This window comes from Peromyscus eremicus, chromosome 5, assembly GCF_949786415.1.
Source record: "Peromyscus eremicus chromosome 5, PerEre_H2_v1, whole genome shotgun sequence".
Lineage (NCBI taxonomy): Eukaryota > Metazoa > Chordata > Mammalia > Rodentia > Cricetidae > Peromyscus > Peromyscus eremicus.
In genome coordinates this window covers 99,811,692-99,837,036 of record NC_081420.1, presented here as the reverse complement: position 1 = coordinate 99,837,036, position 25,345 = coordinate 99,811,692, and the positions used below count along the sequence as shown (strand labels likewise).

Here is a 25,345-nt window from a genome sequence, read left to right as displayed (position 1 = left end):
TTTTTTGTTTTTTTTTTTTTTTTTTTTTTTTTTTTTTTTTTTTTTTTTTGGTTTTTCAAGACAGGGTTTCTCTGTGTAGCTTTGTGCCTTTCCTGGATCTCGTTCTGTAGACCAGGCTGGCCTTGAACTCACAGAGATCCGCCTGGCTCTGCCTCCCGAGTGCTGGGATTACAGGCGTGCGCCACCACCACCCGGCGGTCAGAGTGTTTTTATCACAGCAACAGAGATGAAACCTGAATGCTTGAGAAGTCTAATATCTGTGTTCTGGCCACTACATGAAGGATGTGGGTAGAGGGACAAGATTAAGATAGGGATGTAGATGAATCTTAAAAGGTCTTATTAATATAAACAAACCTGGAGCCAGGTATTGGGGTGAACACTGAATGATCAGAAAAACAGAACAAGCCACATCTAACCTCGCCAATTCCTCAGCTGATCTTGTTTCCTCAGACTGAAAGCCTCTGAATCCTTATCTGAATGGATCTCAGCTGAACTGCTGCTAAAAGCTAAAAGCTTAAAAAGGCTCTATCCTGGTCCTCACACCGTATGTACCTTTTTGCTTCCTGCCATCACTTCCTGGGATTAAAGGCGTGTGTCACCATTCCTGGCTGTTTCCAGTGTGGCTTTGAACTCACAGAGATCCAGACAAATCTCTGCCTCCAAAAGGCTAGGATTAAAGGTGTGTGTGTGTGTGTGTGTGTGTGTGTGTGTGTGTGTGCGCGCGCGCGCGAGTGCGCGCCACCATTTTCTGGCCTCTATATCTGTCTAGTGGCTGTTCTGTTCTCTGACCCCAGAAAAGTTTATTGGGGTGCACAATATATCAGCCACATAGAGAGACCATTTAGCATATTATGCAATAAGCAAACAGATGATCTTGATAAAAACTGGGGCTATTCTATTCTACAAATCTCAGATCATGAAAGAACAGTAAGTAAAAACTCTGGGGACAAGAGAGATGGCTCATCAGTTAGAGCACATGCTTCTCTTCTAGAAAACCAGAGTTCAATTTCCAGACCCCTTATCAAGCAGCTCACAATTGTCTGTAACTCCAGCTCCAGAAAGATTTGGTATCTCCAGTCTCTGCTGGTATCTGCACGAGCACTCGAGCACGTGTATGTACGTACACACACACACACACACACACACACACACACACACACACACGGGGAGGGGCTTAAATAACAAAGTAACTTTGTATCCTATAGAGTAGATTATGGGACAATATCCTCAACACCATCACACCAGTTTCATAGTTATCAAGAACAAGAAACTGGCCTCAAAGAACAGTGGCTGTAAGGTTCTGCACCCTCTGAGCCATCACCACACCTCATTTTGGGGCATCCGATGCACAGGAAGTACTTCATCCTCTCCAACCTCCACGTCACATCCGCCTGTCTGCAGCCTTTTCCCCTTTTATCACTGCTATGCCTTTTAGGATGACCCCAGCCCAAGGTCAAGGAAGCCAGCCACTGCTGCTCAAATACCACACATTAAGGAGCACACATGGCCAGGCATCAGTTTTAGATGACTTAATAAATTATTTTAAAGGATTTCTTTCCTTCTGTAAAACAAAAAGTGAACTGAATTAAAGTCCTGAAAATAAGTTATGAACGTCTTGCTGACCTGGCTGGAAAGTCTAGGAAGGAGCAGACTCAAGGTCGGGGAGAAGACAGTCTAAGTAAGACCTGAAGCCAATTTTCCACAATATTAAAGAATTACAGGTCTGTAATGGCCTTTTTAAATCCAAACTATTCTAGGATTTCAAACAGCACCTCTAGTCACAACAGCCAACAACCGTCTTTATTTTACCAGGGGTTGTGGGGCAGGGGCGGGGAGGGGGGCAGGCAGAGAGGAGAACAAGGAAGGAGAAGAGAAAAGACTAGGATGCTGGGATTAAATGAAACCTGACTGTTTTGTAAGCCTTGGAGAATGAACGGATCTAAGCAAGGGCCATCAGGGGGGAAAAAAGTCAACAAAGCATGAACTTTCTAAAAATATCACAGCACCATCAATAACTTAGCCCTGCCAAAAAAGGGGGGCAGATAAAGCCTGGATCCATCTGTGGAGTGGCAGAGACAGAGCTTTGGTTGGCGTTTGTAGACCCCAAATAACACAGCAAGAAGCAACTCCAGGGAGGGAAGGTTATTTTTGCTCAGAGTTTCATGGCGGTGAAGGCATGGACACCTAGGATCGTTCTCTCTCTGAAACTTAGCACGCAGCTTGGTATATCTGCAAGGATCTGGAAACAGCTCTGGTCTGCAGCAGAGCTGGCCTGGATCCCTCGGGTTCAGCCCACATGGTCCCATGTTTGCTAGCTAGCTGCCTCTTCTGTCCAAAAGGTCCCACCAACTCCCAAAACAGCGCCACCAGCTGGGGACCAAATGTCCAAACACATGAGTCTATTGGGGGACACTTCATATTCAAACCATAACATTCCATTGTGAAATGTAAATCCACGTCTTGCCTTGGAGCTCTGTTTGCAAGACATAAATGGCTGCCTTATACCCCGGCTGCCATAGCCATGAGCTACCTGACTGGCCACCATACCTTCCTTGCTATGATGGACTGTATCTCATCAAACCTTGACCCAACATGAATTCCTCCTCCTTTAAGTCCCTTCTGCTCAACTATTTGGTCACAGTGATAAAAAAGTGAGGTGGGTACCAAGACTGGCCGTGAATTGACCATGGTCAAAACCACTGAGGTCTATGCACCTGGATCACGCACCAGTGTATTTAATAACAACAAAAATCTTCCAAGGACAAAAAAAAAAAAAAAAATGGAAAGTGAACCCCTTTGATTCAAGAAACTTGAAACATCTGTCAACATGTTGTAATGTATTTGCCTTACTGTATCTTCATTTAAACTTTAAAATTTATAGAGGCATCCAAGAAATAAGAATCCTGGGTAGATGTTATTATAGAAACGTTTCATGTATGACAATGGATTTAGGTTATAAATAGCCAAGGATGAATTCGGCTGGTCCTCCTGCCTCCACCTCCCTAGTGCTGAGATTACAGGCATATGCCACCACACTTGGTTTATGCAGTGACAGAAATCAAAGCCAGGGCCCTGTGCATGCTAGACAAGTACTATTCCAACTGATCTATATGTCCAGCCCCATGATAATGTTTTTAAGACGACATTGTCATTTAGAGATGCATGGTGAAATAACGTATCTGAGATAGGTTTCAAAGTAAAAGAAGGAAAAAACTAGGTAGAGTCAATGAACAAGGCGAGCCATGAATCGATCATTAGTGAAGTTAAGAGGTAAGTATAGAGAGGTTTGTTATTTTTTTCCATAACAATTTCTGAAGATATAATTTATATAATTAATATATGTTTGTGTATGTGTGTGTATATGTTTACAATGGCCTTTTATATGCTTGGGTTGTATCCATGGATTCCACAAGATTCTAGAATTCAACAAACTACAGATTGAAAATATTCAGAAGAAAATAATTTTATCTTTGCGGATGCACAGACCTTTTGCTTGTCATTATCTCCTAAAGAATACAGTGTGACATCTACTTACATCTGTTTACACAGTGGTGCATTGTGTTGGGTATTGTAAGTTGACTGGACATTGAAACTAGCTACAGGAGGATGTATGTAGTTTATGTGTGAATGCAATGCCATTTTATATGATGGAAAAGCATCCATGCATTTTGGAATCCCAACGGCTTCTGGCACCAATCCCATGCAGATACCAAAGGAAAAATGTCTTTATGTTCCAAGCATGTCATTCTATAAGAAATGACCTACCCACTCTCATCCTCTGTTGGCAACCTTGCTGTTTTCCTTGACTCTGCTGCCAGACGTGACTCTAAGGGACCAGCAGCAGGACTGAAGGCTCTGGCCCATCTGCTGGAGCCTATACCTGATACATGGTCCTTTCTATCCCCAGAGCACATCCTCTGTGGAACTCTCTTTGTGTGAGTCCCACGGGTCTCCTGTGCTTGGAGACACAGCTTATCTTGCAGTACGATGTCTTCCAGTAACTAATGCAAGTCACCAGATTTCGGTGTTCACAAAAAATGCAAGTAGTCAAAAAGATTAACTCACAGTAACTTTCAGTTACCCCTTTATTTTATTGTGTGAGGGAAATCATACATTGTAGTAATGACAGAGAAGAGAGTTTGCAAAACTTTCCTTGTAAATGTCTGAACCAAAGAGATTCAGAGGCCTGGCCTGAGGCACAGGGGAATTTTATCATACACTTTGTTATTTCCAGTCCTGCCTCCCTAAAACTCTTGTAAGTCACCCCAAAAACAGAATATGAAGAGACTGTTCCATCTTGCTACCGTAGGCTACATTCTCTCTGCACGTTCTTGGCCCCTAGGGTTAGAGGAGGTTGAATGAAACTGAACTCTGCCTGTTTAACTCACCTCCCTCTTAGTTCCTAATCTAAGCTTCATAACAGAAAATACAACTAAAACAGAGGGACCCTGAAGTGCATAGCCACACAACTGGACCGACATGGAAAAAGGGGAGCAGAGTTTGTCAATTAATTTGTCTCTCTTGAGTTAGAGAAAGTAGACTAGACAATTCTGAAACCCTCCCAACACCGTGGATGTTAGTCCCTGGTCCCCATCGTCTCTCATTCCCCTCGGTGGAAAAGTTAGAAACCTCAGAAATCAGTGACAACTAAGAGTCTGTCTCCAGATGCTCAACTCATTAAAGTCTGTGAAAGCAATTTAACAGCACCGAGGATGTGTTTTGTCATTGGGGTGGGGTTGACACTGTTATTTGTTTTAGCCAGAAAGAGGTGCGTATGGAGGTGTCTGCATGGGAGGGTGTTTCCGAAGTAGGTGTCACGGCGTTTGTGTGGGTTACGAGTGGGTGTGAGTTTCTTGAGTGGTCTCTACTCTTTTTGTTTTGTGTTGCTTCTGTGATGAAATGTCCCAAAGTCCCCAAGTCTGATTTTTGTGGCAATTCCGCTTTTTCTCCCATCTCACTAGAATTGTCCAAGGTACCGTTCTTGCTCTCACCATTTCAGTCATAATCATGTCTTCGTAACCTAAGAGAACTGTCTCCAAATTCCACACTGCCCTTTACTCTTGCCTAGAGGAGCAAACCGTCCATCAAATAAAACGACCCCTTTATTACATGAGGCAAAGAATGAAACCTTTGAATTTATTTGACTAAATTCTACTTTTCAATTAAATCTTGCAAATAGTGCTTTCAGCCCCAATTATTTACCCATTGGTGGCTTTATTTGAATTTGGATGGATTCAAATGTTTTCTGGCAAGTGCTTCGGGACAAATGGCTTGTGTAATGACCAGTAAATGTGTTAGTCTTCTCCTCTCTAACATCGAATAAGCAGAAGCCGACCATTTCTATTTCATGTGTTCTCTCTAAGCCCTTCATCGCCCTTTGAAAAGGAATCTTGTTTAATAGATCACAGACATGATCTTTTAAACTGTTTTCAGTGGTTATGCAAAATCTTCACCAAAGTACTGCTGGGTAGACTAGAGGGACTTCCGGACTTTAATCAGCCACGAGAGTCGGCAGGATTTAGAAGTCATTTCTCAACTCGGGATCACCTGCGGGTAATGAAAAAGTCCGGGAGAAGACTGCTGAGTGAAAAATGCCATTGTATACATAGGCTTTTATGGACTCTGAAGAGCCCTTTGACTCCTTGGAAATAGAAGCTATGTTGGAAGTAGAAAGAGTAGAAGAATCCGTGTGACATGCGCATGTGAACGCCGTACTGATGTTTAGGCTTGAAAAAGAGGGAAGAGGTGCTGGACGGGGGCTCAGAGCCACTGACAATCTTAACTGTTTGCCCAGAGGGGCTGGGCTGAGACCCTGAAGGGGAGGGAAAGGGCATTGCCATCCATGAGAGAGACTTTGAACTGTTTGCCAGCATCCTTGACTTCAGAGCTCCAAACCAGACGACTGCAATTCTGGAATGGGAGCGATGCGTAGAGACTGGAATCCACCTGGGGATGAAGAGAACAGAGTGAAATGAAAATAAGAAAGGATTAGCAGCTGTCCTGCCAAAGCTGCCTCTGCAGGCCTTGCTTGTGTTTGCTAAAACAAACCAAGATGGACAGTAAGAGGCCGTAGGAAGTCCCCTGGTGGCGCTCGGTAGATGGAACTTCCTTCCTGTCCTGACTGGGCACTTCTCATTGTCTGATCCTGGGCAGCCCTCTCCCTCCCTCCTCTGGGCCTTTTGTCACCCACAAAGTTGTGAGTAGGAGTGGCTGACCTTGAGAACACTCTACAGTTCAATAGTGGCATGCCAAGAGGGAAGCACTGGGCTTCCCAACCGGATTATAATAAGGAGTAAGTTATCCAGAAGACATTTTCCTGTTTTGTTTATCACCAAAAACCAGGAGCTCCGGGTAGTTCTGCCCAAACATCTACCCAGAATATACAGAAAATAAGGAGGGATTGGTTATACCTATGATAACTGAACAAAGAAAAAGTGAAATGGTCCCTGTGGTTGATGAGAGGCTGATAGTTTCAACACAAGAAGACACGGTACCAGGCTGGGGAGATGGCTCAGTAGATAAAGTTCTCGTTCTACAAGCACGAGGACCTGAGTTCAATACCCAGAACCCATGTTTTAAAGAACAGAAGTGTAGTGGTGAGCTCTTGTCATCCTGGGGCTAGGGAGGCAGAGACAGGAGGGCCTCTGAGGCTCCCTGACTGGACAGTCCAGCTGAATCAGCAAGTCCCAGGTCCCAGTGTGAGAGACACTATCTCCCAAAAATGAAATGGTTGGCTCCTGAGAAATAGTATCCAAGGTTGCTGAGTGGTCTCTACATGTATGTGCACATACATGCTCGCACACACACACACACACACACACACACACACACACACACACTTTAAAAAGTAACAAGACTCCCCCCTCCCCAAAGAAGCCAACTGTATCCATAACAGTATCTAGACTGCCCAAGATGGCACTCTGACTAAATTGAGGTTACACACTGAGCATGCGTGATGAACTGTAGCAAAAGCCTCTTACCCTTGACCACACTAACATAGCAACCACATCAAAACTCCCGACCCTGCTATCCATGTGTGGAGAAAAGGTGGAGATTACAATCTGGGGATTTGGGTTGAGCCTGCCATGTGTTGTGGGTGGGACATGTGGACTTCACTGTGCCCGGCTAAACAATTGCAGGCACCCCGGAGCTTCTCATTTGTATTTGTGCACCCCCCATTAACACCCTGTTAATGGCTACACACATGCACCAACCCTTCTTTGTCTTCGCTGCCCTACAGCTCTGAGTCACCCCCAACCTGCCTCCCTAGACGATGGAACCTTAATTAACACTAGTATTCAGGCAGAACACAATCTGTTTTTTATAAGCCGGGGAGCTTTGATGAGAGGATGAATGTGACTTGTCACATGTAGCCATTCTTCCGTCCTCTGACACAGACACCCAGGTGAGAGTGCAGCCGAGCTACAGTGACATGGGCCAGGTAGCATGAAAGCCATCACCCTCCAATCAGAGTTCCGCCTGGATTTGAAGTCTTTCCAAGAGAGGGTTGATGTTGCATTTCTGTTCTCCCCGGCGTTGGTCTTTTCTGGTTACGTGGCAACCAGTAGCTGGAAAATTGCAAGTGGGAGGCACGGGGGCTCAGTGTGAAAACTTTGGCCTTGAAGTTACAGTTTCAAGAGAAGAACAATTCCTTGCCTAGTGGTATGAAAGGAATCCTTTGTGAGTCACACAGCCGTATCACTGACACTCTGACCAAGTGATAGATTGAAAGGATTTCATAGGGTGAGATTCCAGAGACTTAGCCCTTCAAATAGGCCTTATGGGAAATCTCAAAACAAAGTCATGGCCATCCTAATTCTGAAGCATTAAGCTGAATGTTCTCCCGTGAAACAATCCCCTTTGCTTGGTCGTGTGGTGCCTCTTGATCTTGGCTGTGCCTACGCCATGCCTTGAACTGCTAATCATTCCAGATGCACAGACCTGCCTTTGGCAATGTCCAGTTAATGGATATGGATGAAGTATTTGCATCACCAGGGTAAAGCACAGTTAGCATCTGGATCTTCTACAAACTCCTACTATGTGCCCAGGACTGAGAGGAGGCAGGATGCTATTTTGCTGTGAAGCTGGAATTTTCCATCCACCATCCCATTTAAGTCTCCTGATGACCTAGGAGGTCTCCACGTAGTGGAGGGAAATCAGAGAGACTCGAAAAGTCCCACTACTTTGTCCAAGATTGTCATCCCCACAGCCTTGACATGCTCTATCGGTGCCGACTTTATAACCATGTGACGTTTGCATGTATGCAGGTTCCCTGCTTACAGGCCCTTTGCTGCTTTGCTGCTTTTTTTATTTTTGAGACAAAGTCTTACAATGTAGCCTTTATGGGCCTAGAACTCACTACTGAAAGCAGGCTGGACCTTGAATTTACAGAGGTCTGCCTACTTACCTCCCAAGTGCTGGAATTAAAAGTGTATGCTACCATATCTGTCAGGATCCTTAATTTTTTTTTAAACAAGGCCACCCCATTTTTATTTTGCTTTGGGCCTTGTCAGATGCATAGCCAGCCTGGCTGCCAAGACTTGCCTGCTCTGTTTTCTCAACTGTATTATATCCGTGCTAGGGAATAGTAGGCGTTTCTTTTGAAATGAACACAGAATCACTATTTTCAGTGTGCTAGCCAGGCACTCTGGAGGAAACTATTACATTGTTGCATTACTGCATCTTTTTGCTATTATGAGAGTCCCAGGAAGGATTTTACCAGTCCTCACGGCATTCCTGTGTGATTAGGTGGTGGCCCAAAGGAGTAGACAAGTGTGAAAACAGAGGTGGTAGTCTCTATGTCCATGACCGTGGAGTCTGGAGATGGCTTTCCCACACCCCAATCTCAACTTGTGCCATTCATCAGCTGTGTAATCTTGGGCTGTTACTTGACATCTCTGAAGTTCAACTTCCTTATGGCTAAAGTGGTGGTGGAGGTGGTCATCATTACCTAAGAGTTTTCATTGTTTTCAGGACTCAATTAATGGATATAGACAAAGGAAGTGCTTAGCGTGTAACAGACACTCAGTGAACACTGGGTCCTTTAATAACCTTTGCACTCCAGAATATTCCCCATTACAGACTGAAATAGGTATTTAAATGGTACCTTACTTAAGGATCTGAAGTGTTTTCCCAGCACTGGGTAATATAGTCAAGGTGCAATTAGCCATACATTATAATATTTTTAAGTGATTCAAGTGACACTTCTTATGTCTAAGCGTAATCTCTCCCACTTTAGCATTTATCATAGTTTAATAACTACTGAATGCTGTTGAATTAAAATACTGTTCTGTCTGGGGACACATTGACCCTTTGCATAGTAGAACTCATCCAAGGCTCTGCCAGAGCCTGGAAAAGAGCTTGCTGCAGCAATGGGATTCACAAGCTCTCTGGAGACAGAAAAGACTATGGGGCATAATGGGGAAACTGTGACCTTTGGAAGCTAGACATCTTCCTACTTTCTCAAAGGCTGGCTGGGGCTTTACTCATAGTGAGGATACTTCTATAGCACTTCATAGAGGCATTTTGAGACCATTAGTTCCTCTTATCCACCCAACAGCTAGTATAGTGGAATAAGGATGGTGTAGTAAGACCGTGTGTGTGTGTGTGTGTGTGTGTGTGTGTGTGTGTGTGTTTTGTATGTGTTTTGTATGTGTTTTGTGTGTGTTTTGTGTGTGTTTTGTGTGTATGCGTGTGTGCATACATTGGGCATATATGCATACAGGTGTGGGTGTATGTGTATGGTTGTATGTGTGAAGCCTAGAGACCAACCTCTAGTATCATTCCTCAGGTACTGTCTACCCTTTTTGAGACAGGGTCTCTCAGTGGCCTTGAACTTGTGAGGAAGGTTGGGTGCCTGGCCAGCTAACCACAGAGATCTGCCTTTCTCTGTCTCCTGAACCCTGGTGTTATAAGCACAAGCCACCACACCTGGCTTTTACGTGAGTCCTGGGGAACAGATCTGGTCTTCGTACTTGCCCAGCTCTTCCCTGACTGAGCCGGCTCCCCAGGCTGACAGACGTGCTTTTGGCAATCATTCTGAACATTCCTCTAAGCCACCCAGCAGACTATATTGTAGGGTGGTCATAAGGTCTTAACCATCTTCCATGCTCACCTCATATGCTCCCCAGTGCCCATGTGATACATTCAATTCCATGTGTGCATTTGATCAGTGTTCTCATGCCGCTTGATGATAAGTAACACTACCCATTTTACAGATGTAGGCAATGAGGCCTCAGATAACTCCCCTGATGGTAGAAGTATTCAGACCCAGGATGGACTGGCCTCAGCCTGTGTTCCTTAACTCTCTCATTCTTTCCACACCTGTGGGAGAGTGATCTTTGATGGGATGGAAAAGGCTAGGCAGAGGGAGACAGTAAATCCTTGCTGGCCCAAGGACTGTGAGCTAGATTAGAGTAGCTCTAGAATCGCTGCCCCCCAGACGAACTGCTGAAAGCCGTGACCCCATCCAATGGAACACTGTTCTTAAATTATTCAAACGCTGTGAAACATTTGTTTTTCTAAGTGGCTATTTCTCTCCTCTTTATTGTGCATTGTTCTTCCTGCTTCACGCTGTGAAAGGTGTCAGCCTGATTTAAGACTTTGTGGTCTTCTGGCCAGTCAGCCATGTTGGTCCAATGGACTCATGGGATCTCTTTCTGTCTTGTGTATCTTAGACTTAGCTCTGAAACTGGGAAGCTGGATCTAATCGGTGACTGCACATGGAGAGGCAAGTTTATATTTTTTTGCAAATCCAGATGATGTTTTAGTGAAAGATCCTTTGCTCTATGGATGGGTTTCCTGATGAGCCCTTGGAGACCTGAAAGCTGGATAGAAGACTTCGTGTGTGTGTGTGTGTGTGTGTGTGTGTGTGTGTGTGTGTGTGTGTGTGTGTGTTTATCTTTTGTGTTGAATCCAGCAGAGAAAATCCATGGCCCTGAATTGCTCACTCTATGAATGTCTAAGCTGCATGGGATGTTGTGCCTTGCCCTTCAGAATCATTGCCACATGACCTTTCTTTCCTACCATATAATACTTCTCATGACTTCTGCCTTTTTCTCTCTAGCCACCTTTCTGTACCTCCCTTTCCACTTACGAGTTACACCAGGAAGGATTCTGTTCCCCCCCCCCCCACTACACATACACACATACACACACTTTTTTAACCCCATCGTGTCATATCATAAGCTGTTTCCCCTGTGGCTACATATCTTCATAACGATCATTACCCACAACTGCATGCTATTTCACCAGGAGCTGAGAATCTTCTTAAGTCTTCCCCTATTGCTGGACACTAGCGATGTTCCCGGTGTTTACTACTTGAAATAGCACTCCAGCCGACAGCTTGACAGAACTGCCTCCCGTTCCTCTGGCCATCCCTTCCGAACCTCTTCCAGTGTGTCTGTGCCCCTGTTTCCTTGACTTGACTTAAATGCACTTGTATTTAACCCTTTCTTGCCTTTTTTTTCTTCTTTCTCTTTTCAGCCAGATGTTTGATTCATTACCACCTGGCCACACTCACTTCTTCCTTTTTCCTCTTGAACCCTCTGTTTCTCTCTTTCCTAGATCCCTTCCCCTTCACTGAGCATGCCCAGTGGCTACAGCTCTCTCACATCCGTGCATCCCTGAATTTTCATGCTCTGGTTCCTCTAGAATATTCCTTCCTCCCTCCCACTCCTGGGGTTTCTATCATGACTTACTCTGAGAAAAAGCATTGTCTCCATGGTTGTTAGCAGGATAGTGAGACATGATAGAGGGCTGTATTTTGTAGTAAGATGGGGGCTGGAGAGCTAGCATAGCTTTGTACCTGTGTTTTAAGAGTGCCAGGCTCTAGAAATGTGGGGATTGGAGCATCTCTGGCTTCATGGAACAGAGCAGCATCTAGGAAAGCACACAGCATTTAGAATTGGGCTGGCACTGACCCAGGTCTCAGCTCTGCCATGTGCCAGCTCTGACCCTCCTCATGTCACTGAACAGGGTCCCTTCATCACTGAAGAGATTTTGGTGAGGTGTGACTCTGACCGGTGCTGAGTCCTCTTGGCTTGTCTTTCATAAATGCTTGCTCTCCTCTATCCCGAACTTGAGTACAATGTCTAGACTTGTGTCTCACTCACCAGAGAAACTTACTAAATATTTATCAAATGAGTAAACTCTGGCTAAGAGCTCAAAGGTGTAGCTAGCAGCCCTCCTCTGTATCCTGGTTCATCCCACCAAGGAAGTAAGCAGGTGGTGCGCCGGCTGTGTGCGGAGTGTGTGGGAGCAGGAGAATCTGCGCCAGCACGTGCACACGTGGCCAGGCAGCAGCTGTTTCCAGATGGAAGGTGGCATCATGCCAAGTACCAGTGGCCTCTCCACAGAGTGTAGTAATGAGAAAGGTCCCATGTGCCCCTTTTGGAGAGAGTCTCTCATTGTGGAGCATGTGGCACTTCGCAGATTTCCTCTCAGCGATCTTCACCACATGCCTGCAAAGGAGGCAGTGTGCCACATGGCCATCCAGGTTTCTCGGGAACAGTTAGAACACGATGGCAAGTGAAGAGCGAGGGTACAAACCAGGGGAGATGCACATGTCCTGTTCTACAGATAGAGGGCAGAGAGATGTCAATGGCTGACCCCACAGTGAATGGGATATTGGGGACAAATTTAGGAACCATTGTCCCAAGGTCTAAATATCACCAATACAGCCCTCATGAATGGGAAGATGTCCCCAGCAAACTGCAGCTATGATGTGATAGAGGAAGGAGACAGAATCTCAGACTCTCACAGGCCTCCGGTGCTCACAGGAGGATGGCCATGTCATAAGATCCTTTAAGTCCAGTCTCAGTCCTTAACATCATTAGAAAGCATCGCAGCTCAGGTTATGGTAACCTTTTGCTGGCTTTACCCAGAGTTCCCCTGGCCAGGTCTACGCAGACTGGGTCATCCCCCAGCCCATCCCTATGGCAACCCTATGCCATTTTTTGTGACACTTGGCTAATTCATAATTATTTATAGGGAGATTATAATCAAGAATGGGAGCTCTAGGAGTCAAGGGATACTTTGGTTCGGCTCATCTTGCATATGTCTACTACCAAGCATGACAAGTACTTGTAGAATATTATGTAATGTATAAAATTTAAATGAAGACATCAACTAAACGTCAAATGACAGAAAAAGAAATGCTTTGTCCCAGGGTTTGATGGTATTTCTTCTATCCAGTGCTACTTATATTTTATACCTACAGCTTTGCTTAATATTTTTTTTAATTCAGGAACAATTTTATTAGAGTTTTTAAAAGAACCTCCAAAGCAAGTTAGGAGTAAATTTCAATAGCTTCCCAGAGGAAGATCAAGGGGACCAGGAGAGCAAGACATGTATTTGAGTTAGGCCAGCATGGAATTCAGCCATGTGGTGGACAAGCAGCCCCCTGGCAGGGAGGGGAGCACAGAGAAAGAGTCAAATCCAAAATGTTAATGGAATTGCTTGAATTGTCTACCTCCGGTTCCAAAGTGAAACTGATTCTGATTTTACAGAATTAATGGTGTGAGTGTCTATAGCTCCTGAGGCCAGGAATAATGCTATCTATCTTGATTATCCACTACATAGACATGTGTAACACAGAGAACAAATTATGTACTAATCAAATATTTGTTGAAGAGCTGATAAAAAGGAGCCTATAGGTGCCTTAAAATTCACTAATCCATGTCCCATTAATTAAGAAAATTTGAAAATTAAGGCATGGTCTAATTGAGAGCTTTTCCTTTGAAATTTTACTTCTTGATCTTGGTTTATCACTGTTCTTTGCCTCATTTAGAAAACAAAACTGGGGTTCCAGCCATATAAATCTGCTCCTTGCTTTGACTAAAATCTGTATTGAGTGTCTGTTCTGTTATGCATAAGATCAGTTGATGAAATAACATGGGAAAAGATGGTTCACTGGTCAAACTTCATAGATCGTAGAGTATGAAATCATGTTGGCTAAGCAAATCAGAATTTGGGACTATGTTTCAAATATGTAACGGTTTCCCCTACATAACAAAGAACCCTGACAGTTTATATATTAAAACAGTAACCACTTATTATCTTATGGTCTGTGGGTCAGTCATTTGGCCTCATTTGTATGCTGACTAGATTCATCTGATCTTGGCTGGGGTCATTGATGAGAAGCTAGGTTGACCAGTTGCCTGTCGGTGTGTGCCTGCCTGAGTTCTATTCCATTTGGCCTTGTCCTCCAGCATGCTAGAGAAGACTTGTGTGGAAATCTCAGGGCTTCAAGACTGAGAGTGAGAGCCACAAGAACTGAGACCTAGCAGCCTCCAGAACTCACTGTCACTTGTGCTGTGCTGCACTGATCAAAGGCACAGGGCCAGCCTGGATCCCAGTAGCAGAAAAACAGACCTCACCTCTTGATGAAATGAGTTACTAACTTTATGATCTTTTTTTTAAAATCATCTAAAATCCATTCCACAGGAACTATGCTATGTCTTACTCCTTACTTCAGCTGTTCTCCATGGCTTATGGATTCAGTGTGTACCTTAAAGAGAGGCGGAGGTGCCTGCAATGTCATTCAGTGACCCCTTTATCTCCTTTGGCTGCCTCCATGCAGGTAGCCCACCTTCCCCACCACTATCCTCGAATGAGATCACTGTCCATTTTTGCTTCCAGGAAATAAAGAAGATTTCCTGCCTGTAAATACAACAGCATGCTGGCTGATGGCCAAGAGTCCTTCTTGCCCCGCACAATCTTGCATCAGTCACTGAAATAGAAGAAGAATTCATCTGTGGTTCTGGATGTTTCTGTGACTCATTTGCAGGGTATCCAGCGATCCTTCAGAACACTCTGTGAAGTGTGCTGTGTTGGTCTGGTGAGGCCTAACACCCATTAGACACTCCTGCTGCAAATTGGATGTGCCAGTCCCTGTGGGCTGGTGCCAAGGTGTGAATTAGATAGAGATACTCTTGATTCGGTCCTCTGGCCTCCTGGTTCTGTTGCTGGGCCATCCTGTGGCCAGCCAGGCCTCTAGGCAGCCAATCTGACCTGGCTGCCATGGGATGAGGGGATTTGGATGTGGGTAACAATAGGCAACTCTAACAACTGTGGCATCCCATTTGCAAACTCTCACAAAACGGAGAGTTTCTGAGGGCCGAGTCTCTTCTGATTCTTCTCCTGGGAACACGCTTTGCTCAGGCGGGAATGTGGTGGGGCTCAGTGGTCCTGTCAGGTGAGGAAGACACAGAGGCTTCTGGCCTAAAGTGAAAAACCGAATCACCCTTGGCCGTTGCAGTTTCCCCAATTCCTGTTGGAACCGGTCATCCAGGAGGCTTTGGAAAAGGAGAGCTGGCTCTTAAGTCCACGGGGAGCACGTACTTCTCTAAGGATGCTCACAAAGGGAGTCCGGTTGGAGAGATGGCTCAGTCAGTAAAGTGCTTGCTGTACAAGCCTAAGGACCAGAGTTCAAATCCCTAGTACCCATGTAAAATCCTGACACAGCCTGGCATAGCAACATGTGACTGTAACCCTACATTTGGGGGTCAGAGACAAGAAGGTCCCTGGAGTTCACTAGCCAGTCAGTCTAGCCCAATTAGTGAGACTAAGGTTCAGTAAGAGACTCTGTCTCAAAAAATATGTTGGAAAGTAATGAGGAAGACTCCCAATCTCTACCTCTGGGTTCCACATTCATGCAAACATACGTGCATGCACACTACATATATACACACACACACACACATACACACCCATATGTGCATACACACCACGCGTACATGCATGCCCACATGTGAATGCACACCACATGTACACCCACACCCACATGTACGTCCACACATAAACACAGATATATTCCACCCACTCATGTGGGTGGGGGAGAGAGAGAGAGAGAAGAAAGAAGAGAAAGAGGAAAAGAAAAAGAAAGAGGAAGGAGAGAAGGAATCCAGAGGTAAAGAATCAGTGTGCTGATGTATGTTGGCTACAGCATACAGGCAGAGGTATAACCAGGTCACAGTCAAGCTGGGTTTCTTCAAGCACTTGGGGTACACATGCTTTGGTTTTCTCTTTCTTGGCCCCCCCTTTGCTTTTTGCCTCCCACGTCCAGTAACTTAGAGAGGAGGGCATGTGGGTTAAAGAGGCTTGTGATCTCCTTGCTTCTGCGTTGTTGTCTTCAATGTCCCATCAAGAAACCACAGGTGGCTGGAGAGATGACCCTGGAGATAGGATACCAGCATGTGCTGCTCTGCAGAGGACCTGAGTTCAGTTCGCAGCACCTGTAGTAAATGACTCTCAACCACCTCTAACTCTAGCTCCAAAAGATCTGATACTCTAGCCTGGCCTCCAGGACCACCAGAAGATACACACACACATAAATAAATAAATAAATAAATAAATAAATAAATAAATAAATAAATAAATAATAAAATGTAAGGTGGAGGGAGGGAGGGAGGGAGGGAGGGAGGGAGAGCAGCTGACATAGATTTAACAAAAGAGTGGGAAGAGACTTCTAGGCAGGCCATCAACATGTATGGCAAACAGGCATTCAGTGTTTATTTGGTGTCCATGTGCCAAACACTGCCATGCATACATGAAAGGAGTCTTGGCAGAGTTTAACAGCTCCCGAGACAGACAGCCTGGTTTCATGCTCCATACTATGTGTCCATGGTCAAGCAGCTGGGCCTCAGTTTCCATCTGGATGATGATGAAGATGAAATCTCCCCTGGTATGGGAAGCAAGAATAGCACTTGGCATACAGAAACTGCTGGAGTAAGATTACCTGCTGCCTCTGCTATTGCCACTCATCCTGGGCTTAATCATCACAAACCACCTGAGTTATACATACTGGGTATCTCTTTGTGCCTATGTGGAACCTAACACACAGAGAAGCTGAAACACTTCTCTGCGGCCACACAGCGAAAGGGTCAACTGCTGTGGGATGTTCTGTATGCTAAACGTGTTGCTCTGATTGGTTAATAAATAAAACACTGATTGGCCAGCAGCCAGGCAGGAAGTATAGGCAGGACAAGAAGGGAGGAGAATTCTAGGAAGTGGAAGGCTGAGTCAGAGAGAGCTGCCAGCCACCGCCATGAGAAGATGTTAAGATAACGGTAAGCCACAAGCCACGTGGCAACTTATAGATTAATAGAAATGGGTTAATTTAAGATATAAGAATAGTTAGCAAGAAGCCTGCCACGGTCATACAGTTTATAAGTAATATAAGTCTCTGTGTGTTTACTTGGTTAGGTCTGAGTGGCTGTGGGACTGGCGGGTGAGAGAGATTTGTCCTGACCGTGGGCCAGGCAGGAAAACTCTAGCTACAGTCAACCCTTGACACAGATCGACATCAGCTTTCTGAGCTACGTATTTGCTCACTTTTGCTCACTCCTTTCTAACCAATTCAGCTTCACAGCCCCCCACACAAAGTCACTTCAGGTGGGCAGTAATTCTGCCAATCGTTGTTTGATCATCTCAAAAAAGAATATCATCTCATAAGACCTACCCAGTGATCAATACCCATACACACTGAATCTTTAATGCAGTGTCTTATCAAATTAGCAGCTTCCACCACAACTCAGGGCAGAAATCAATGTTCCCTTGACCTTAAACATGCACAGACTTGAAAACGCTCCTGCCTCGGGGCTTCTGGGGCCAGTGGGTAAAGGGATCCACTCTCAGTCACAGCCGCTTAACTTGGGAGGCACACAGCTCTGGGTGTGTTGTGCAGTAACAGACCCAGCCATGGTGGCTCCTCTGTCCCCAACTCCACAGGGCCATCTCAGTGCCCTGAGGCAAGTGACACCCAACCAGACAGCTTCTGGCCTCCATGTCAAACCATGAGTATGGAGTCCCCAGCCTCTAGGAACCACCTCTAACTGTCCTCTCTGTGGTATGTGGGAAAGGCTGAGCAAACTCAGTTCCAGTGTCCAGGTTGGCAGCTTTGCCATCTGTGAACACATTCCTGCCCTGGTGGGAGTCACTTCTCCCCAGGACTGGGCCTTCTCTTCACCCATTGGCTCCCATCTCTACTTCTCGGGCCTGGCTTCCCTGTTTCTTCCTTTTGTGCTCACTTGGGGTTTAATAAGCTCCCATAACTCCTTAAAAATCTAACCATGGAATGGCCTAGGAAAGTCCAGCCAAGTTTTCTTTATCATCTCTAAACTCCTTCAATCTTGTGAGCCTAAAGAATGTGACCTGGCGGATTAAGGGACAGTTTACCAGTTACGATCACTTACTGCTTTCGGGAGGACCTAAATTTGATTCCAAGCACCCACTTCAGGCAGTCCACAGCAGCCTCTAGCTCCACTTCCAGATGATCTGATGCCCTCTTCAGGCCTCCATGGCACCTGCTCACATGTGCCCAAGCCCGGACACAGACAGATGCTATACACCTAATTTAAAAATGGAAAAAACAAACCATAATTTACCATCTAAGTGTCTATGACTTTGTATTGCCTTCCTTCGTTAAATGGCAGGATTTTGCTAGGCAGTTGGCAAGATCCTCAATTTCTGAAAGTTACAGTCTTATATAAATAATGGAAAGTATTAAGTACTTACTGTATACCAAGTAATGTTTTAAGCAATTTTTGAGCATCATCTTGTTTACTCCAATAACCGCTTTAGGATGACTACTATTAATGCTTACATTATTCATATGAAAAACTGAATCCCAGAGGTCACACATTTGGTACAAAGCCATCTCAGTGGCATATGTAGGGACAAAATTCAAAGCTGAGTAGTCTAACACTGGCACCTACGCTTTTAGTCATAATATCTTTATGGCTCTTGTAGATTAATCTTGAATTGTTTTTACTTGGTGCTTATGGTAAAAACTGTTCACCAAAGCACACACTGTCCATACTGTCTAACTCAAGAGAGAGACCACATCTAATGTGGAAGGATCACATGTTAGTGATATATTGCTGGTGTGTGGGTGTGGGTGTGCATGTGCGTGTGTGTGTGTGTGTGTGTGTGTGTGTGTGTGTGTGTCTCCACCCTCTAAAGCTGGTTGCTCAGGGTAACCGTCATAACCTACCTTCCATTCTTCAAGAACCTATCACAGCTTATGCAGCTGGCTCTGAGACCCTCACTGGGCTGCATTCAATGAGTCAGCCAAGGCTACACATTGTCCCAGGGCTGGACTGGGGATAAACTTCCTGGTTTATTGGCAAAATACAAAGTTCCTTATAAGTTCCCAGCTGCAAGTTGCTTTCTGCTCCTGACCATGGAGTCTTCCACAGTGCAGTTCAGAATAGGACAACATGCTTCGTCAGACAAGGATGAGATGAAGATAACAGGCCAGCAGTCTTTTGGTACCCCGATCCTTGGCTCTTGCCAAATTGTGTTCATTAGAAGTGACGCAAAACCTGGTAGCCATCTCAGAACCTTCCTAGAACACAGATCTAAGCAGAGAAGTTGAGGCCATGTTGAGCCAGAGGCTGGTGAAAAGACACCTGGTATGGACATGAGTTGGCCAAGATGTACACCTGGGTGGAAAGCCAGTTAGAGAAGACAGCCGCCGCCAGCCCTGGAAAGAACTTGCCTGGTTCAAGGAGCAATAATATGCCCCAAGAGTGAAATGTGAGAAGTGGGGGTGCCGTGAAGACTCTAGACAAAGCCAGGGCAGGAACTTGTAGAAACATCTAGAATATTTCATCTTTCATAGAGCAACAAGAAGTGTTTGGAGAATTTGAGGCAGGAGGATCTGGTAAAGGCTCAACTTGAAAAAAGTAAAGAGCCAGGGACTGGGGTAGCTAAAGAGGAGGAGTGTGGAGCCTAAGAGCTGAAATTGGGAGGAAGAATTGACTCAAATAATTCACCACCCAATACTGGCCATGGTTCAAATGTAGACGGGCTAGAATTCTGATGAGTGGAAGCCATTCTCCTCTTAGTGCTAACAGTTGGTCCGAGGCAAGTCTGCTGTCTTCAGGGACTTTCAGAATCTGGAGGAGAGGGTTCCCTGAAGCATAAATATTTCTGGGCCAATAACCCTCCAGGCCATGGATGGGTACACCCCTCTCTATGATTCTCTGACTCACACCCTACAGTCATTACTCACGCTATTGTGGTCTGTATCCGGTTGCACTTTCTCACAGCTGAAACCAGAGACAAACATTTCAAAAACTGTGTGTTCTGAAGGTGATGTCATGCCATACTAATAAGGGAATGGAGAGCAAGCCATACAATGTGTGTGCTTGTGCATGTGGGTATACTCCTGTCATCCACCAACGGGATCACAGCTTGATGACTCCTCCCCACTCTATTAACCCTTACAGAACTCCCAGTTCAGGCCTGGTAGATTCCCATAGCTGAGAACATCCCACAGATATTCTGCGTAAGTGGGGGAAACTATTGAAAGAACAGCCATGGAATCTCACAAGACCTACGATAATGTTAATCACAGCTAAAATGGTTTTCCTCTAATGAGTCTCTAATCCCCACAGAAATGCTGGTTCAGTTCTTGACACATGTAGGTGCTCAACAGATGTTAATTAAACTTGTTAGTGATTCTACCATGTGTCCAAGGTCATTGGACTTGTAAATGTCAGAGCCAGGACTCCTACTGGGTCATCTGGTACACAGTCCATTGGTCTTTAGCATGGAGAACAAGGAAAGTGTCACTGCAGGCAGGGGTCCCGCCTGGCTCTGGAGACAAGCTGAGGAGACAGGTGGCCCAGATGCTACAGAGGACCAACTGCAACACTGCCATTTTGCTCTGGGTCAGTCCAATTAGCAGTATTTGTCTGATAAAATTATGAAGAAGAAAACCCCAGAATGACCTGTGGGGCAGCAGATGAGCCTGTAGGAAGAACAAATGAAGCTGACCCAAAGTGCATGCTGCTGTCTGTAGCAAGCCAAAGGTACCAGACTGGAAAACATTCAATTAGGTCCTATGTTGCATTTGTTTCTAGAGACCAGTGTAGGTGATCCAAGTGAGCATGGGGGAAATCCCACACTGAAAAACTCCCTGGTCAGCTGAAAAGTGGTTGACGCCTTGGCTGTGTTTGTTCTTGACTTTGATCTCTTCTTTTTTTTTTTTTTTTTTTCTGGAATCATTGTTGCTTCAGAACTGTGTGTCTCTGAGATGGGGTCTCTGCAAAATGACAACCGTGGAATAGAAAGATTGCTGGGGAAGCTGGTCAAATAAAAGCAGGAAATACAGAGGGTTTGGGAAGGATGAGAGCTTCCAGCTTTGGCAACTTGCTGTGTGAATTTGATTAAGAGAAAGAGGGGGGGTACCTGGGGTGGTGGTATACACCTGTAATCTCAACTCTTGGGAGGTAGAGGCGGAGGATCAAGAGTTCAAGGCCATCCTCCACTACATAGTTCCAGATCAGCCTGGGTTACATGAGAGCAAGAAAGCAAAGTAGAGAGATACGAGGGAGGGGGTGGCTGCTGCTGCTGCTGCTGCTGCTGTGTGTGTGTGTGTGTGTGTGTGTGTGTGTGTGTGTGTGTGTGGTTAAACAGGGGAAACACTTGAGCCAGTGCCGCTCTGCCTGACTCCAAACTCCTTGTTCATTTCTCCCTGTCATGTCTCAGGTTCTTTGTGTTTTATCAAATGTATAGCCAGTGGTGTGTGTGTGTGTCTGTGTGTGTGTGTCTGTGTGTGTGTGTCTGTGTGTGTATGTGTGTACATGTGCTGTGCACATGTGTACAGATGTGTGGAGGCCAGAGAACAACTTCAGATATGGTTCCTTCGACATAGCCCATCTTTTATTTAAGACAAGCTCTCTAATTTGTCTGGAACTCAACACTGGTAGTCTACACTGGCTGGTCCACGAGCCCCAGAGATATGCCTGTCTCTACCTCCCCAGCATGGGCATCATAAGCACATGTCACTGCAGACAGCTCTTTTTCTGTCATTCTAAGTATTCAACTCAGGTTCTCGTATTTCCAATGCAAGTACTTTACAGGCTGAGCTATCTCCCCAGCCCCAGCCACAAAACATGGTCTCTATCTGATGACACAGGGCATTAGAGGAAGCAGGCACCCCAGAGTCCACCTTGCCATTCAAGACCCCTGATAGAGAGAAGCTAGGAGAAGAGCCTTTGATGACCTATGCCCTTTCTTTCTCTGGCCAGCTGAAGGAGTGTCTCCTGGAAGAACCCTCTAGTGTGAGAAAACAAATGGACAGGGTCTCGAGAGAGAGGGGGAGAAAGGAATTTTCAAAGCCAGGTTTCCTTTCCTTTTGTTATTATTATTCATGTCAGAAGTCCACTGGGGAAATCTTTATCTGCATTAAAACATACATAAGAAGAGGGAAGAAGAAAGGCAGACAAGAGTGTGTCCTACAAAGCATCTCTTTGAGCCCCGCTCAGCTCCTCTGTCAAGTTCTTTCCTGTGCTCTCCACAAAGATGGGATCTGGGTTCAAGGTTGAATGGAAAGCCAGCTCCTGATGGAACACGTATCCCCTGAACACACCTCGAGGAGATTAGGCCGTCGTTAAATATTTGTAGGATAACAGGAGAAGCCTAATTTCGTTTTTGTTTCTTTCTCTCTGCGGCTTAATCACAGATGAAAGAGACTAATAGCCCTACAGAGCTTTCTGGTGATCAAAGGCCAATCAATCCTCTTTGTGGAGTAATTAACTATTTGCTAAACTTGCAGAATTGATTTCCATTTAGGGCTAAGAGAGAGGGTTTTAAATGAAGACCGATTCGCCAGGCAGAGGAGGGAATCTCGGGGCTGATGCCAGGAGATAGTCGGGGTGATGGATTGGAATCTGCTAATTAGAGACTGAAAAAATACAGCCAGAACCTGACCCTATTTGGGAAGACTTTAGGGAAGGACAGCCAGGAGTGAGGGTGGGTGTGAACGCTGGCTTTATCTGCCAGACAGCTATATTCAGTGGAAGCAGAGAAAAGCCTTGACATCCTCATCTTTGTCGGATGCGATGTTACACATGTGGTCCAGAAACCCATGTAGACACCTGCAGATAGCTACCGTGTGGAAGGGGTCCCTCTGTGCAATGAGATCCCCTGTCACCGGGGCAGAACCTCTAGTCCCTTGACTAAGCGCACACTAAGATTTGTCCAGACACTTGAAGCTTTCATTGGATGTCAAAGAATTTGGATGCTATTGGTATCCATGCAGACACCCTAACAATCTACTTAGACAGAGACATTTGGGACCTCCAATAACAAGTCCATGCCAGCTTGAAACTATTAAGTCCTGAGACCAGCTAATAGTGCCTTTGCCTAGGGTTGCCAGACGTGTTTCACAGTACCCAGATCAGTTTGAATGTCTGATAAACAAAGAACATTCTTCAGTATCCCAAATAATCTGTTGCTTTAGTACGAGTATGTCCCCAGATGACTGGGGTTTCTTTAACATTTCAATGGAAACCAAGTAGCTCTTGTTCAGGTTAGGTTTGAGCCTTGTGTTTTTTCATGTTGTGATCTCTCTGAGCCTCAGTTTCCCCCCCTCTAAAGAAGGAGATTCTCAGTAGCAACTCTTTCATTATGAACTGTAAATTAACTAACTGAATGAGAAGCCCTTTGTACAATATGGTGTCTGGCAGAATTTTACTCTCTGTAAATAATATCTATCATTAGAGGGAACACTCTTTCTTTGATAAATAAAAAAATGGTGTTGTGCTGGGCGGTGGTGGCACATGCCTTTAATCCCAGCACTCAGGAGGCAGAGGCAGGTGGATCTCTGTGAGTTCGAGGCCAGCCTGGTCTACAAAGTGAGTTCCAGGAAAGGCACAAAACTACACAGAGAAATCCTGTCTCGAAAACCAAAAAAAGAAAGGAAAAAAAATGATGTTGTTAAACATTAATAATTTATTTCCCTCTTGGTCATTTCCCTTTGTCCTTTGTCCTCAACCTCTTGTCTTCCTTGCTTGTTCCTCCTGCTTCCGCCACCACTGCCACCTTACATTCTGTTCTGCAAATTGAGTCTGTGTTGATGACATGCCTGTGATTTTATAAACTGCACCTTTCTCCACTTCCCCCCTTCTACATCAGGGCAGGATGAGAGAGTAGCTTGAGCTGTCTCAAGGCCCTGGTTCTCTGTTCTTGGCTCTTTGACCTTTTGTGGTTGGGTTTCCTGAGATAGAGTGACAGTGTTGTTATATGGACCAATATAAGGAGAGTGCTTAAAATAGTGTGTGACCCATCATCTTTATGGTGCATGGGTGTTCTCCTGGGCTCCCTAGAAATAACACAGCACTTGCTGAAATCAGCACCCATCTCTTGAACCAAGCTGGGGACTGGTTTGACCTAAAGGAGGGAATAAATAGATATGGGTTCCTCTAGCTTTGGTTTTCTCAACTCTCTCCAGCCATAGGAGCTCCATGCAAACCAAAATGCCTTTAGCTGCAGTAAGATAGGCCTGTGGTGGGTTTTCCAAGTTTGATTAAGATGAGAATGTTTTCCTTGTCTTCCACAATCAAGTTCTGGGCAGAGCCTCCAGCAAGCTAGTAAGAATTGAACAGCATTTCATGAGAATTTAAAGAGTTGATGTCCTGATGGCCACTGTTACCATGACCTCCTGGATACAGCTATGTAGATTCCTTCTGGTATGAGGTCAGAGCAGGCAGGGATGTCTCTTCTGGGACTTGCTCCACGACTCAGCAGCAGCAGGTCCCCACTCCAGACCACAGGTTTCTAGAAAATCAGTAGAGTACAGGCATACCCATGAGTTGAGTGCAGGGGCCCTGAGCTAGGCAATTAAAAGGAGTCTGGGCTTGGTCGAACTTCTGATTGATTAGGGAGCTGAGGATGTCACAACAGGTGAAGTCCCAGATAAAGAAAGACTGGGGGTGGCTGCCTCTGTCCAATGTCCCTATATTGTACACCTGCGGCTGACCTTGCCCCTTCCCACTTCTGACTATGCCAAGCATGGTTCCAAAAGTTTGACAAGCATGGGCTCGTTTTAGCCTTCTAATGGCCCAATGCCGCAGGCCCAGTTGTGAATGCCCATCTTACAGATGAAGAAATGCAGGAGCAGAGAGGCAATGTCCGTGCAGACTTCTCCCAGCTCTTTGCTGTTCATTTAGTCATTACAGAGCACTATCATGCATCTACATGAATAGTTCTTGAGTGAATCTTTAGACAGTTTAATACACCAGGTACTAAGGACGCTGTAGACCCCACTCTTTCTAAAAGGCTCTATATAAGTCATCACTGGGAGAAACATGTAATTTCTTGATGACAGAATGATAAGTGGAAAGGAAAAACATGGTCTTTTGGGCTGACTATGGTCCACCCAGGGAGGAAGTATTCCATTTGGATAGCCTGGACACAGAAGAGACATTTCCAGAGCTTCATACCAGGCCTCTAGCTTCGAGAGCTACAAGATTTTGCAATGAGGATCTGTAAGCTGAAAAAGCATGTTGTTTGACTAACCAGGACCTGGACTGTGCAAGTTAACATCTTTAGG

The 25,345-nt window shown here is 45.2% G+C and overlaps 1 long non-coding RNA gene across 1 annotated transcript in view; it reads left to right on the top strand.

Moving 5' to 3' along the window:
- The window catches only part of LOC131911735 (uncharacterized), a 439,834-nt gene that overhangs the window by 286,853 nt on the left and 127,636 nt on the right, over positions 1-25,345 (top strand). The window lies entirely within an intron of this gene.